The sequence below is a fragment of the Rutidosis leptorrhynchoides genome, chromosome 7 (assembly GCF_046630445.1).
Source record: "Rutidosis leptorrhynchoides isolate AG116_Rl617_1_P2 chromosome 7, CSIRO_AGI_Rlap_v1, whole genome shotgun sequence".
NCBI lineage: Eukaryota > Viridiplantae > Streptophyta > Magnoliopsida > Asterales > Asteraceae > Rutidosis > Rutidosis leptorrhynchoides.
The window spans coordinates 77,477,105-77,487,716 of NC_092339.1; positions in this window are offsets into that span (position 1 = coordinate 77,477,105).

A 10,612-nucleotide genomic window follows, 5' to 3' on the forward strand; every position below is an offset into this window, starting at 1 on the left:
CTTCTAGGAAAGCACTTCCGAAACAGTTTTCCAACAGAAGCTTCTAGTAGAGCGAAGAAACCTCTAGAACTTATTCACACGGATGTGTGTGGACCCATCAGCCCACTTTCTTTTGGTAAAAATAGATATTTTATTCTATTCATTGATGATTTTAGTCGAAAGACATGGGTCTATTTTCTAAAAGAGAAGTCGGAAGCTTTTGGAATGTTCAAGAAGTTCAAAGCATTTGTGGAGAATCAAAGTGGTCTCACCATAAAGGCGTTGAGACCCGATCGTGGAGGAGAGTTCACATCCAAGGAATTCAAGAAATTTTGCGACAACAACAGGTTACGACGTCCTCTAACTCTTCCGTATTCACCTCAACAAAATGGTGTTGCGGAAAGAAAAAATAGGACCATTCTTGATATGGCCCGGAGTATGTTAAAGAGCAAAAGGATGCCTAAGGAGTTTTGGGCTGAGGCAATGGACTGTTCGATCTATCTATCAAATCGCTCGCCCACTAGAAGTGTCAAAAACAAAACGCCCATTGAAGCTTGGAGTGGAAGGAAGCCCGGCATCTCACACCTTCGAGTGTTCGGAAGTGTGGCATATGCTCATGTGCCAGATCAGAAGAGGATGAAGCTCGATGATAAAAGCGAGAAACTCATATTCGTGGGTTATGACTCAAGTTCGAAGGGTTACAAGCTATACAATCCCAAGAATGGTAAAGTAATCTCAAGTCGAGACGTGGTGTTCGATGAAGAAACAACATGGGATTGGAATGTTCCCGAAGAGGAGAACTACGACTTTCTCCGTTATCCATTCGAGAGTACTGCAAAGAATGAAGAATATCTAGAAGTTCAAGAACCTTCTAGTACACCATCTCCGCACTCTCCACATACTCCAACCACTACACCTAATGAAGTGACACCAACATCAGGAGGAGAATCAAGTAGGCTACAACATCACACAAGGAGCATTGAGGAGTTGTACGAGGTAACACAGCCTATGGAGGATCTATCATTGTTCTGCCTTCTTGCCGATTGTGAGCCAATAAGCTATGAAGAAGCAACAAAAAGCCAAAAGTGGAAATGTGCTATGGACGAAGAGATTCAAGCAATCGAGAAGAATAATACATGGGATCTTGCCACACTACCAAAGGGACATAAGGCTATTGGTGTAAAATGGGTGTACAAGGCCAAGAAGAATTCCAAAGGTGAAGTTGAAAGATATAAGGCAAGGTTGGTGGCGAAGGGATATAGTCAACGAGCCGGCATAGACTATGACGAGGTATTTGCTCCCGTCGCTCGTCTAGAAACTATAAGATTGATAATCTCACTTGCGGCTCAACATAATTGGAAGATTTATCAAATGGATGTCAAATCCGCGTTCCTTAATGGCCACTTAGAAGAAGAAGTCTATATAGAACAACCTTTGGGATACATCGTGAAAGGCCAAGAGAATAAGGTGCTAAAATTGAAAAAGGCCTTATACGGGTTGAAGCAAGCGCCTCGGGCATGGAATAGCAGGATAGACAAGTATTTCCAGCAGAATGACTTTACGAAATGCCCCCATGAGCATGCCCTCTACACCAAAGTTAGCAATGATGGAGATGTTATGATTGTGTGCCTATACGTGGATGACTTGATATTCACCGGTAGTAATCCCAAAATGTTTGAGGAGTTCAAGAAAGCAATGGTTCGGGAGTTCGAGATGACCGACATTGGACTTATAGCTTACTATCTTGGGATCGAGGTAAAACAAAAGAAAGAAGGAATATTCATATCCCAAGAAGGTTATGCGAATGAGGTACTCAAGAAGTTTAAGATGACTGACTGCAAGTCAATGAATACACCGGTGGATTGCAATCTCAAATTGTCAAAAGATGATGAAGGATACTTGGTGGACCCAACACAACACAAGAGTTTGGTTGGAAGTCTGAGGTACCTAACCTGCACGAGGCCAGATATTCTCTACGGAGTTGGACTAGTAAGTCGATACATGGAAGCACCTACAATAAATCACTTGAAGGCGGCCAAGAGGATACTTCGCTACATCAAAGGTACGATTGACTATGGCCTGTTTTATTCGCCTTCTGAGCACTTCAAGCTAGTTGGATACAGTGATAGTGATTGGGCTGGAGACATAGATGATCGTAAGAGTACGAGTGGTTTCGTGTTCTATATGGGAGATACGGCGTTCACATGGAGCTCGAAGAAGCAACCCATTGTGACTCTGTCAACGTGTGAAGCCGAGTTTGTAGCAGCAACATCGTGCACCTGTCATGCAATATGGCTCAGGAAGTTACTAAATGAGCTTAAGTTTTTTCAAAAGGAAGCTACGGAGATATATGTGGATAACAAGTCTGCGATTGCTCTAGCAAAGAATCCAGTCTTCCATGATCGAAGCAAGCACATTGATACGAAATACCATTTCATCAGGGAGTGTGTTACAAATAAAGAGGTGCAGATAAAGTACACGAAGTCATTCGACCAAGTTGCTGATATTTTCACAAAGCCTCTAAAACACGAGACTTTTCAGAGATTACGGAATATGCTCGGAGTGACGAAATCAAGTTTAAGGGGGGCTGTTGGAAACTAAACTTGATTGTGGGCTATTTGTTTTGGATTTGGGCTTGCAGGTATACAAATATTTTGGATCAAGATTATAGCCCATTATGTAGAAACTTCTTGTAATATGTAGTAGTGAAAGTGTGTAGAATGTGTGTAGAATAATCTTGTAAAATATCTAAGTCTAGAATTATCATGAGAATACTTAGGAAATATCTAGATATTAGATGATGAAGTATTCTAGACTAGTCCATGGTGTAGTATAAATAGATGGATTCACCTCTCATTTGTAATCAAGCAACAAAGTAATTCAATAAGCAAATCAAGTAATAAACAAAGCCTTCAAGATCAATCAAACTTCTAAATCATCAATCCTCTCTTTCACAAATAATATACATAACCTCCTATTTCTAACAAGGGCGACACATAAAAAAGAACATGATAAAGAAAAAAGAAGATAGTATATGACATCAACAAAACTGAATTCACTCAAAGTAACATAAATGATGAAATTAAAATCATAAAATCACAAATACGATAACATTACCAGCATCAAGATTTGAAACTGAAGAACCGAAATCAAAACAGCAATCCATGATATCTCACGAATCTGTAAACAACGAACCATCCTTCCAATATCCCACATTAGCAAACAAATCCATCGAAACCCTAATTTTTGTCAAAAACTTCAACCAACTAAAAAGAATAATATTTTGTCGAAACCCTAAACTGGATTGATAGACAAGTAGCTTGCTCCCAAATATGCTTATAATATAGCCACCTAAAACACATCAACACCAATAACACCTCAGAACTAATAATACTATGATTTTTTTTTTAAGTAATACATTATGAAAATACACTATTTCAATTGCATTAAACTAATACTACAAAAAACATTAAATTTTCTTGGCTAAAATAACGATACCATATATCCGAATCTCTTCATCAAGTGATGAAAATGATGAACAAAATACAATCGTAACAGACGCAAATCAAGGCTTGAAAGCAGTAATCGATCCCTAAAACTAAACAAAGAGCCGAAAAAGAGAATTAGATCGACCCAACCCATTTTTATCACCTGCATTCAGTGAATTATTAATCAAGAATAAACGAAGTTACAATCAAACTTTTCAGTATGTTACCTCGTCTTGTTAATAGATGATCATTTAACATAGAAGATGCAGTAACTCTTTCGTATTTCCAACTTTGAATACCTTCGGGATCACTGTAGACATCATTTGGTGGCTTAAGTTTCATATAACCTTGGTTACAACTTCCTACAACAACAAGGCTCCATACACAAAATCATAACAGACGTCTTAGAACAAACTTTTATCAAAATGTACGTATACACACACATACACACACACATATTGTTAAAAAGCTAGTTTTCTAGTAGGTGGTACATATTGTCTAGATGTAGAACAATGATTTAAAAAATACCAACTTAAACTCACAATATGTGTTTATTTTGCAAGTCTTCTTCTTCCTCCGACGGTAACATCTTTAAAATTTCAAAAATCATAACAAATGACCATGAGATCTGAAAACCTATTTCTGATACCTGGAAGTCATCTCCATTCAGTTTCTTAACAGCAGCTAGAGTGGGATCGCATTTGCCCTCAACAGACTTCATTCGGCTGTTTTAAACACATCCAAATCCACCTTCCCCAAACTTACTCAGCCTTGTGAAATCTTTAGTCAGCTTGTAAATGAAAAAATAAACAAAATTACACACTTATACACATGTCTTGGAATAATCTATCAATCAATTACTTTTTCTTCATCATACACACAAACAACCAAATTTTAACTAATACGGAGTATTTATTTTCTTTTCTCAAAATGATTTAAAACTTAAAGATTAGGGTAAATAAACACAAAGAGAAATAATGTAACCTAATAATATTCTTTGAAGCAAGTAAAAAACATATTAACAGTACACTGCCATTTGTCCGGCAACAGCTTGATCATTAATACATTTTAGAAACTTCAGACATTAGATGTTCCAAACAGTCAAACCAATAAACTATTTTATGACCTACTAATAAAAAAGCAAGCATATGTTGATGAAGGGTGACTAATGATGGGAAAATGGTCACAACGGGCAATCTACAAAACAGAAACAAACATCCGTTTGACAAACATTTCCCGACCCGTATGAACTCGTGAGGAAACTAACAAATAAGGTATACTACAATCACCACAAATCAGCCCCAATTCTGTCCTAAATCAGCAAATATGAAATAAATAAGCACACACAATACATACGAGACTTTTTACGTGGAAAACCTCTCAAAATCGAGAGTAAAAACCACGGGACTCGTAAGCCACTTAAATTCCACTATCATCAACAAGAGAGCAATACAATAGGTCTTCTCTAGATCAAATAGAGGCATACAACATCATCATACTCTTGAACTACAACAATCAACAAGTATATGAAAATCTAAAGACAAAAGAGGAAATTCGTCACCCAAAAACACTGCTACTGTTTGACCGGCTGTAACTCTAGTTAGAGACCACTTGAGACGAATTCAACGGTTGAAAACCTTGGCCCAGATGTAAGGAACATGCTGTCCAAAAATAGTGAATATTCAACGGTCGGATCTCCGGGGATCGTCCGATTTGTGAGCTGCAGTCTTCAAAAACGGGAATTGGGGTTTCTCTCTTTTTCTTAATCTCACAACTCTCTTGATAGATCAAAAATGGCTGCACACTTGGAGGTTTTAATGCCCTAAAATGCTTGACCAAGTCAACAAGCATATGGGCCTAATTTGTTGGGCTTTGGGCTTGGGCTAGCATTCCTCATATTTGAAAACCCATATAAAACCCAACAAATCTCCCCCTTTCCAATTATGAGGAAGGGATCGCTATCCCGGCGATCGAGCAACATACCTTGAGCTTCTCACTTGCTAAAGCCTTCGTAAACATGTCAGAACCATTATCATCGGTATAAACTTTATCAAGTTCAAACAAACCATCTTCAAGACGTTCTCTAATCCAATGATACCGCACATCAATATGTGTTGTCCGCTTATGGTACATAGAATTTCTAGCCAAATGAATCTCACTCTCATTATCACAAAGAACCACATATTTTGATTGCTTAAACCCAAGGTCTTGTAGAAATCTTTTCATCCACAAAAGTTCTTTGCACGCTTCTGTTGCTGCCATATACTCAGCCTCGGTTGTAGACAATGCAACACACTTTTGCAACCTTGATTGCCATGAAACAGCTCCCCCTGCGAAGGTCATCAAATATCCAGAAGTGGACCTCATGTTATCTTTGTTTCCTGCCATATCTGAGTCTGTATAACCAACGAGCATCGGCTCTCCTTTTCCAAACGTGATACCCAACTTAGAAGTACCTCTTAAGTATCTCAGAATCCATTTAACAGCTTCCCAATGCTTCTTACCCGGATTTGACATAAACCGACTAACAACACCTACCGCATGAGCTATATCATGCCTAGTACACACCATAGCATACATCAAGCTACCAACCGCTAAAGCATATGGAACTTTTTCCATCTCCTCAACATCCTCCTTTGAAGTAGGGCAATCTCTATCTGTTAGCTTAAAGTTGGTAGTAAGATGGGAACTAACCACTTTAGCATTCTTCATGTTGAACCTACTAAGCACATTTTCAATGTATTGCTCTTGTGATATATGTAACGTCTTAGCACCTCTATCTCTAGAAATTCGAATGCCAAGAATCTGTTTTGCTGGTCCCAAGTCTTTCATAGCAAAAGACTTGCTCAATTCTCGCTTCAACAGCGCAATTCTTTTAATATTTTTACCAACAATCAACATATCATCAACGTATAACAACAATATGATGAAATCATCATCACCAAACCTCTGAAAGAAAACACAATGATCTGAAGTTGTCTTTCGGTAGCCTTGCTTTCCTATAACCAACTCAAACTTCTTATACCACTGTCTCGGTGCTTGCTTCAACCCATATAGACTTTTTTGAAGTCTACAAACATAATTTTCTTTACCCTTAACCCGAAAACCTTCAGGTTGCATCATGTAGATTTCCTTATCCAAATCACCGTGAAGAAAAGCAGTCTTGACATCCATCTGTTTAACCTCAAGATCAAGACTAGCAGCTAACCCAAGAACCACTCGAATAGATCCCATCTTCACGACCGGGGAGAAAATCTCATCAAAATCAATACCCTTTTTCTGGCTGAATCCTTTAACGACTAACCTAGCTTTGTACCTTGGTTGTGAAGTAAGCTCATCTGTCTTCACTTTGAATACCCATTTGTTTCTCAAAGCTCTTTTGCCTTTAGGTAACTTCACCAGGTCATAAGTATTGTTCTCATATAAAGAATTCATCTCATCTTGCATAGCTTCACCCCACTCTTTCTTATGCTCATCTTTCATTGCTTCTGAATAACATTCTGGCTCTCCCCCATCAGTAACTAACACATACTCATCAGCAGAATATCTAACAGAAGGATAACGGTCTCAGGTAAACCGCCTAAGTGGGACAAATGGGGGCACATCTGGTACTGGAATCTCTACCTGCTCCGGAGCATCACCAACATCAGTACCATGTTCATCATTCTGAACATCATCTCCAACATGTTGTGGAGTAACTGGATCCAAATCAATAAGATCAGTACTAGATTGAGGAACTGAATCTGTCTTCTCAACATCTTTTAACATCTGATCTTCTGTAAAAACAACATCTCGGCTTAGTACAAGTTTCTTCTGAACTGGATCATATAACCTGTACCCAAAATCATCTTCACCATAGCCGAGGAATACACATGGCTTAGTCTTCATATCAAGCTTTGACCTCTCATCTTTGGGAACATGAACAAAAGCTTTACATCCAAAAACTCGTAAATGACGTTAAGAAACATCTTTGCCGCTCCAAACCCTGTTAGGAACATCAAAATGCAAAGGAACACAAGGGGTTAGATTAAAAATATGAACTGCCGTATTTAAAGCCTCACCCCAAAAGGAATCGGACAACCCTGCATGTGAAAGCAAACATCTAACTCTCTCAACCAAAGTTCTATTCATCCTCTCTGCTAAGCCATTCAACTGAGGTGTTTTTGGTGGAGTCTTTTGATGCCGAATACCATTCTCCTTACAATAAGCATCAAATCTGCCAATGTATTCACCGCCATTATCAGTCCAAATACACTTGAGCTTCTTCCCCGTTTGCCTTTCAACTAGTGCATGAAATTCCTTAAACTTTTCAAATACTTGATCATTTGACTTTAAGGTATAAACCCACACCTTACTGGAATGATCATCGATGAATGTAACAAAGTAGGAACATCCACCAAGTGTCCTAGTCTTCATAGGCCCACACACATCAGAATGTACTAGATCAAATACGTTCTCCATTCGAAAAGGAGAATGACTCTTAAACACAACTCTGGTCTGTTTCCCTGCCAAACAGTGAGAACACTTACTCAAATTAATATCACTAACACCCGACAACACATTCTTCTTAAATAAGATAGACATCCCTTTTTCACTCATGTGGCTAAGTCTTTTATGCCACAACTCGGTAGAATCAACATTGTCCACTGCGTTAACAATGTTCTGGATGATCTTCGGACGCGTTATGTATAATCTTGAGTCTTTCTTGCCTCTTCCCACTATCATAGAACCAAGAGTTAGTTTCCAAATACCATTACCAAAACCGTTATAATAACCATCATCATCAAGAATGCATGTTGAAATAACATTAAGTCTCATATCCGGAACATGTTTTACATTATGCAAAACTAACTCCATTCCCGTGTCAAATTTCAAACAAATATCTCCAATACCAACGATCTTTGATAACCTGATATTACCCATCCTAGCAAATCCATAGTCACCTGGAGTGTAAGATGAGAAGTGATCTCTACAAATTGCAACATGACATGTAGCACCACTATCAACAATCCAACTCGTGTCATCATGAGTAAGATTGTTCATATCATAATCAATACAAACAAAGAACTCATATGTGATAGCGTTAACTTCAACCTTATCATCATCACCACCATCACTTTTCTTTTGTTTATTCTTGTCATATGCCTTTTTCTTCTCATTTTTTAACTGTGGACAATACCACTTTGTGTGCCCCTTTTCACGACAATGATAGCACTCAACATTAGAAAACTTTCCTTTTCTTGAGCTACTACAATTCTTGCCTCTTTTACCATGACCTCTACTATGACTTCTCCCCCGCATTTCTGTGACCAAGATATCTGACTGTGAAGAGGAACCTTGTGACTTTCTTCTCATCTCTTCATTCAAAATACTACCCTTAGCCAATTCCATGGTGATAATACCATTCGGTGCAGAGTTGGACAAAGATGTCCTAAAAATCTCCCAAGAGTCTGGTAACGTACCAAGTAACCAGAGACCTTGAACCTCATCCTCAAACTTGATACCCATTCCTGCAAGCTGATTAATAATACCCTGATATGCATTTAGGTGATCTGTAATAGGAGTCTCATCATGATACTTTAAACCCATCAACTGTTTAATTAAGAACAACTTGTTATTCCCAGTCTTTCGTTCATATAACTGTTCAAGCTTTTTCCATAAGGCTTTAGCATCAGTCTCCCTAGTAATATGGTTCACTACATTATCATCAACCCACTGCCGAATATACCCACATACCTGTCTATGCAAAATTTTCCATTGAGCTTCAGACTTACCATCAGGCATACCCTCAGTAAAAACAGGTAAATAATAATCTTTCACATAAAGAAGATCCTCCATTTTACCTTTTCAAACATGATAATTTGAACCATTTAAACTAACCATCTTACTTGTATTAGCTTCCATCTTTCACACAAGTCAATCAAATAACCTTAAGCTCTAGATACCAATTTGATGGGAAAATGGTCACAACGGGCAATCTACAAAACGGAAACAAACATCCGTTTGACAAACATTTCCCGACCCGTATGAACTCGTGAGGAAACTAACAAATAAGGTATACCACAATCACCACAAATCAGCCCCAATTCTGTCCCAAATCAGCAAATACGAAATAAATAAGCACACACAATACACACGAGACTTTTTACGTGGAAAACCTCTCAAAATCGAGAGTAAAAACCACGGGACTCGTAAGCCACTTAAATTCCACTATCATCAAAAAGAGAGCAATACAATAGGTCTTCTCTAGATCAACTAGAGGCATACAACATCATCATACTCTTGAACTACAACAATCAATAAGTATATGAAAATCTAAAGACAAAAGAGGAAATTCGTCACCCAAAAAAACTGCTACTATTTGACCTGCTGTAACTCGAGTTAGAGACCACTTGAGACGAATTCAACGGTTGAAAACCTTGGCCCAGATGTAAGGAACAAGCTATCCAAAAATAGTGAATATTCAACGGTCGGATCTCCGGGGATCGTCCGATTTGTGAGCTGCATTCTTCAAAAACGGGAATTGGGGTTTCTCTCTTTTTCTTAATCTCACAACTCTCTTGATAGATCAAAAATGGCTGCACACTTGGAGGTTTTAATGCCCTAAAATGCTTGACCAAGTCAACAAGCATATGGGCCTAATTTGTTGGGCTTTGGGCTTGGGCTAGCATTCCTCATATTTGGAAACCCATATAAAACCCAACAACTAAATGTACCTTTCATTTTGTTCCTGCTAGGATTTCATTTTGCTGAAGTAAACCCGGAAGTGTCGAACTGCATAGAAGTCATCAAAGACTTGAATTCCAGTTCCTACATTTTTTGACCCATTTCCATTTTAACTATCTTCTTTGTAACCAATTTAACATAAAGACAACCTACACCTAAATAAACTTCTGGTTTCCACCACTATGCATATGTTAAGAAATCGATAGTCCTTTCTATGCATATGTTAGGAAATCGTTGGTCCCTTTCATGTTTGGCAGTTATCGAATACTAATCTGAAGTCCAAAAGTTCGAAATTCAATACCATTAGCTTGCTATTTCCCAAACCTGACCATAACCATAGCACCAGTCTTAAGCAACAAACCGTTTTTTTAGTCATCTACAATATTCAATTCTTTTAGATCGAGAAATCTCCAACAGAT